General features: G+C 45.3%; 1 long non-coding RNA gene across 1 annotated transcript; it reads right to left on the bottom strand.

Annotated features, from left to right (window-relative positions):
- Positions 1-2,377: 2,377 nt before the first annotated feature.
- LOC134160910 (uncharacterized) lies at positions 2,378-4,188 on the bottom strand. The gene is made up of 2 exons (XR_009963739.1): positions 3,653-4,188; positions 2,378-3,383 (listed from the first exon to the last, which is right to left on the bottom strand). It is a non-coding gene; the product is annotated as an uncharacterized LOC134160910 (long non-coding RNA).
- Positions 4,189-6,488: the final 2,300 nt, after the last annotated feature.

Here is a 6,488-nt window from a genome sequence, read left to right as displayed (position 1 = left end):
GCAGAAAATACTTTGTTACTGTATGAAGTGCAATATGCATTGCTGTTCTTTCTCCTGATTTTGAGAGAAACTGTTGCCAAATTAAAGGCAATAGCTTTGGATTTGCCTTGCTTAGGGGGTTGGTTTTTTTCCTTTTAAAAGGAAAGGGTTTGTAGGCATATTGTGCTATTTAGAAAACAAGCACCTGAAAACTTACTTGAGGGGTTGAGACACTGGACTTTATGCAGAGTTTCTTGTAAAATACAGAGTTAATTGGGAAGAGGAGCAGTGGATGCTGATCAGCCTACAATGGAGCAAGTTTTTCTTCTGGTTAACTGCTTCCTGATACATGCTCATCTCCTGTAAGAGTCATCCTTAAAATGACTTACAATTTGTCTTGCTGCTGCTTATGGGAAATAAGCATTAAGATAAGAATTCAAGAAGAAAAGTAACTTTGAAAGTTAATGTTCTAACATCAGTAAGACACTGCAGCTCCATAGAGAAAACCTTTTCCTTAAACTTCGGAAAAGGAGTTCACATCCAGTAAATACTAAATTTTTATTGTTATGCCTTTACACACAGCTGGCACCATAACAAGGTCTGACTGCAGGATCCTGCTGAGAATGCCAAGTCTGAGTGAAGGTTTCCAGTTAGTCTTTTAATAGTTCTTCAGTCACAGCTGGAGCTGCGTGCCTCCAGAGAGGGGTCCCTACCCCAGCTCATGCTTCCCAATTATACCCGTTCCACAAATCACCCCATCCCCAAGTCCAGGCACCTAATTCTTGTCAGTGATTTCTCTTGATTTCTCAGTGGGTTTCACTAGTGCTGGGCTGGCCGCCTCCTGAAGTTACTTCACTCTTTCAGAATTGTCCTTATCTTTTTCATTCCACTTATATCTGCAGCACACAGGGAGTTCTTTGTTAGCAGCATTAGTTTTACCAAAAGTTTACACTTGGTGAGCTCTTGTAGCCAAACGCTTCAGCTGCTTTAGTGGCTGATGCCAAGCTACTAATGCCAAACTATTCAGAGAGAATACAGTATGCAACATCAATGATAGTTCTTTAACTTACTCCTTAAAACAATCACTATCACATTGCAAACTGAGAGGGATGAGTATGCAAAGCAAATTGCATCCAAGATTACATGAAATAGATTTCTTTGTACCACGTGGAGTGGGAAGTAGTTATAATACAGCATGAAATATCAGTGCTGGATTATTAGTACAATGTTCACTTAATATGTAGCTCTTTTCCCCTCCCAGACCAAACTCATATGGAATTATCACAATGCATGTTCTGTTTTACCACTGTGTCGTCTGCAAAACTTGAAGTGTATCTGAGAACAATTTGTTACTATGGTCAAAAGCAGATACCTTTCTCAAAAGCAGTCCCTTAACGGTATCAAGAAAATCCTTCAGCTGGTGCTAGGTTAAGGCTCAAAGCAAGGCTGCTCTACTAATTACAATTAAAACCTGGACAAGACACAGTGCAGACCGAGTTCTGCCACGTGTGTGCTGGGGAGGAGGTACAGCTTTCAGGCATGAGATGGGAACAGATTACAAAATAAAGCCTCTGCAGAGGTGAGCTGAAACCTTGTCACCGTGCAGGTAAAGCTTGTAGGCTGCGACCAGGGGGTAGGTCAGGCTCCATCCTCTGGAGAACTGGTTCTGCAACCAAAGGGCTGCAATCCTGCGTATCTGTCCTAGTTTCAGCTGCGATAGAGTTAATTTTCTTCCCAGTAACTAGTACAGAGCTGTATTTTGGCTTCAGTCTGAGAACACTAGCAGGCTGGGGTTAATCTACAACAGTATCCCTTCAGTTTCTTTCTTGTTATTCCTACAGCACCACTGCTGCTTCATAATCCGAGCTCCAGAAGCAGACAGGCAGCCTCAAACTGGAGTGAGATCATTCCCTGGAAGAGTTTTGTTGCTCAGGACAATGAAATGAACGGGTTTGCCAGACCTGGTTTTCTATCTCTGTCAGAGCTGGAAACTGTAGACCAATTACATATATGGTTAATTACATATATGGTTATTTTATATATCATCTGCCCTGATGTGCTCTCTGTAAAAGGGAGGTAATGTTATTCTAGGTTACAGCACTGCAGTCCTGCAGTTAAAATATCCAGATATTAAAATGACTATATAAGACAGCCTCCCTTCCAGCCCTGTATTTTAGATAGAACTTCTGCTGCTGCTGAGATTTCTCAAAAACAATTACAGCCAACACATCCTTGGTAAGAGTTGAAGTGGGAGGTGGCTCATGAGCAGAGCCATTCTCACATGACTTCTGCTCTGAAGCTGACAGATGTATCTCCAGCAAGTTAGCAATGTATGTTGATAGACACAAAACTGACATTTTTGTACTTTGCTGTTACAAGCCCAAAGAACGTGTTGAGCTGTCAGTGAAACGATTTTTTTTTTCCCACGTTAAACAGATCTACATCTAGAAGTAGTTTGGCATGACTCACGAAACCCATAAATCTCATCAGCTGCCACATGGTAACCCACCTGCTGAGTGCCGTGATACACGTCGCACGCAGCAGCAGCTGGAAACGCTGCTGAGCGCAGCAACCTACCCCAACCCTGCACCTTGCAGCACGGGCTGCTGTCCCCGTGTGGGTCAGCGAAGGAGCACCGGCTGTACCAGCTCCTGCCCCGCTGCCACCTCGCCAGGCACCCAGCGTGCGATCAAACCAAACAGCACGTACGCGAGCGGTGTTTGTGCAACAGGCTTGTGACGAACTACCGCCGCCTGTGCCTGGGCTTCTTCCTGCTCGGCTGGGACTGAGTTGCTCCTGCTGTGTCGCAACACCAGGCTCCAGCGCGCTCCTGCAGGAAGCCCGCTGTGGCTGCAGCAACCCGCCCTGCGCGGCCCCACCACCGCTGCTGGTTTTGGCATTTCACGTGATTGCCCCAGCCTTGACTCAGCAGTTTGCTGCGGCTGCGTTTAATGGTTTGGTTTCCTACCACCACCGCCTCCAGAAACAGGCCAGCTCAGAAACACTGCCATCTGCTCGAGCACAGCGAGCCGCAGCTTTCACACCCTTCAGAGAAGTCGTTCTGCAGAGCCAGCGGAGCAGAGCTGTCGGGAGCCATCCCTCCGCAGCACACGCAGGTCCAAGTGCTGCAGGTGTCACACTGTGCTGGGCAAAGCAGGGGCTTCGTTACGGTGTGCAAATCCCCAGGTTACAAACGGTCTGCATGAGAAGGTGCATAGCTGTAACTCTCACAGCTGCTGGCACGATCCCAAGAAGGTCCCTGTGGTTCATCCTTCCCTGCCAAGTGAATCTGTGACCTAACAGACGTTAATCTCTTCCTTTTTCCGGCTTTCCCATGTGAAATGGTACCAAACCCGTCCTCTGCCACCGGGAAAGGAGTAATTTGTTCTGCCATAATCTTGTCCCTGAAAAAATACAGAAAATTCCGTGTTGTTTAAAGAGACATCTAAAAGAATGAATAAAAATAATTAGACTAAAATAGTGATTACTGCATGTCCTAGCTATTTCCTCTTCCTTCTTTTTAATCACAAGCTGTACTCTTCTGCACCAGCGATCAGAAATACGAAGTTACTCAGTGCTTCATTAAACAGTGGACACTTTGCTTCTGACCCCACACATCCATCAATTTTTGCAAGTCCCTGGGTTAAGGAAAAATTGATTACAGATACAGTACCTAACCAGCTGAAACTGCTGAAGGGCTCACAAAGGACTAAGTATATGCTGGACATCAAAAATATGATGTGAATGACAGTCACAGAACAGCTGATACATTTGAAATCAGGCACGAATTTATGTTCCTTGATGAACCAAAGCTTTAAAAAGAAATCACAAGGTTTTGCATATTTGTTCTCAGTACATGAGAACAAATCACCTTCTTAAAATTACTGACACCAGACTAAGTATAACATGCAGAAAAAATGTAATGCCATACAGAAACATTCAGTCCTCGTTTTCACAGCCAGCAATAAACATAAGGAACATCCTAGAAAAGCACGATCAGCTTGCCATCCATCAGTGGCTCCCAAAATCACACCAGAATCATTTCTCTCCAGTAAGGAAAAGGCTGAAGCATCTTCTCTGCATCATGGTAACAACCATTCACACTTTTCTATGTCACTAAAGTCCGACTGTCACATAAATTTTACCATTAAGACTGCCACTGTCCACAAAGAAATTACTTGCGATAAATAAGACGCAGTGTTAACACTGTTTGAGGTTGAATCCTACGAGTACTGAATATCATAGCTTTCCATGGAATTCCAGAGGAATCAGACATCTGAACCCAACCACTAGGTGGTTTTTTTTTTCTGGAGGATTTGTTAATCACAAGAGGAACAGCATTCCATTTTGCTCCCTGCAGAGCTACAAACAGGAGAGAGTCTTTGGGACCTCCCCCCCAAAAAAGTTCTATCTAGAAAGAACAGTGCCAAAACTGAGCTTCTGACAGTTGGCTGTGCAAGAGGAGACTATCACTGTGCTAATAATGCAAAAATACATTGTTTTTAACAGCCTTTTAACACATTCAGACCACTGCAGCATGTAGGCTTTGCAGGGCAAACTTTATCCTGCTATGTGATTGCGAGGTGCCTGTACCAGCTCCCTGCGGTGGAATTTGATCCCCTGGTCTCCCCAGGGACCCCACACAAGGGCAGAAACCCCTTGGGCAGCCTTTGTGGCCATCTCATCACTTCCTCTGCTGTCGCTAGGGGCAGCCTTGACATACCTATACCACAGGCACATCACTGTCCCCTGCCATACCGTGTGATAATGAAAATAAACCACCAGTTCAGTGTCTCTGAATTCACACAACTTCACCTTTTCATTAAGCTACTCCTGTAGCCAGTCTGACACTGTCTTAAAGCAGGATTAGTGTGTACGCTGTTTTTACACAGCTCCAAGGGAGAAACTGCGCTTTTATCTTTACTGATACAGCAAAAAAGAAGTGAGCCATACACCTGCTAAGATCACAGTAAGATGCTGTAACACCACAAAGTGCCCATGGAAGGCAGGGATGGAGATACCTGGAAGGCAAAGCAGTCAGATGCAAACAAAGAATTCTGTGTTCTGATGTTAATGATGACCTTTCTGGTGCAAAACAATGTATTTTTCGTTATGCTAAATTACATAAACTATACTGCTCTTTTAATACCACATCAGTTGCTACTTTTATTCTGTGCTCTTTCTCCTAATGTCTTTCTCTTAATAGTGAAATCCTCTTAATGCAATTGCTTCTAAGTCCCCGAGAGATGACTTTTTAAAGACAGGACTTGGTACGAAAACAGTGAAGCCTGAGGAGATGTAAAAGCCCCAGCAGCAGGACTCTCCCTGGCCTCTGAAATGCCCCATTCTTCACGGTGAAGACAGACAACTTGCTGCCTTCAGAATCTGCGGTTTCATCTGTGCTGCTGTTACTGGATGCTCCCCCACAGCCTACAGCAAGTGCTGGCTCAGTTATTAAACATAAAGTTTATTTCTCCACATGCAACAGTGCTCAAACAGATGCATGTATGGGTATATAATACACAAGGTAAGTTGGTTCTAGTGCAGTTATTAAGCACAAAAACAAAAGCAAAGAAGCAGTGAACGCATCTGACCACACAAGCATTTGTGTGTGGAAGCCCCATTAGTACCATGCACTGGTTCCAGTGGTGGTCCTGACCTGCCAGGTTTGGTTTTGTGACACTCTTTGGGAAAGTACACTATTGCAAGTATACAGCTGAGAGGATTTAACTGACATTTAATCACAAATTGCATTATTTCCATTTCCTCAACACTTCACAACCGCTTTCCTCTCAACACCACCTGCACTCCAACTGCCCCACTCAATCAGGTCAATGTGTTTGACGGTCTTTTTCAAGAGCTTAGATTTCCTTCCCCCATGACTGGGGATATCTCTAAATGCCTGATTATTCAAAGTACTATTTGCAGATATCCCCCAGCATTAGAACCAGGAATATGCTATTCAATGAGGGCCCTTCCTCGCTGAGTCTAGAGCTCCAGTCTCCTCAGGCAGCTGAGCACCTGCCCGCCATTTTCCCTCCTTCCGCTTGGCCTCAATCTCTTCTTCCCATCTCCCTTTTCTCTACCAAGCCAGCTTCTTTTTCCCTCATCAATACCCTCCAGGCTGCAATCCAACATCCACCACACTTTACACCTCCGTTTAGTCTCAGATCCACCATGTTTCCTGTCCACTGCCATCTTCTCCCTCTCTCCTTCCCTCTTTCTCCCTCATTTGCACCAGGCAGCTGCTTTCTCCCATTTTCTGTCCCACGTTTTGCATTGCAGGCCTGGCTAAAACACAGCAAAGCGTCCCAGTCCCCTGTGCTATTGCCAGCTAGTGCCGGCCTCCGTAAGGCTTTACGGAGCCCATAGCTGGAAGGGTTTCTGCCCAGTCACGGTGGAGGCAAGAGCCTCCAGAGAACCCGAGTACGTCTCTGGCCGAGAGGATGGACACAGCCCTGACAGACCTAGAGACACCCGCAGCCACGGCAGGGCTGAGCAGAGCCATG

The sequence above is a fragment of the Pezoporus occidentalis genome, unplaced genomic scaffold, assembly GCF_034315485.1.
Source record: "Pezoporus occidentalis ecotype Australia unplaced genomic scaffold, CSIRO_AGI_Poc_V1 ctg165, whole genome shotgun sequence".
NCBI lineage: Eukaryota > Metazoa > Chordata > Aves > Psittaciformes > Psittacidae > Pezoporus > Pezoporus occidentalis.
Note: the sequence above shows the minus strand (reverse complement) of the source record. Positions and strands in the feature narration are given on the sequence as shown.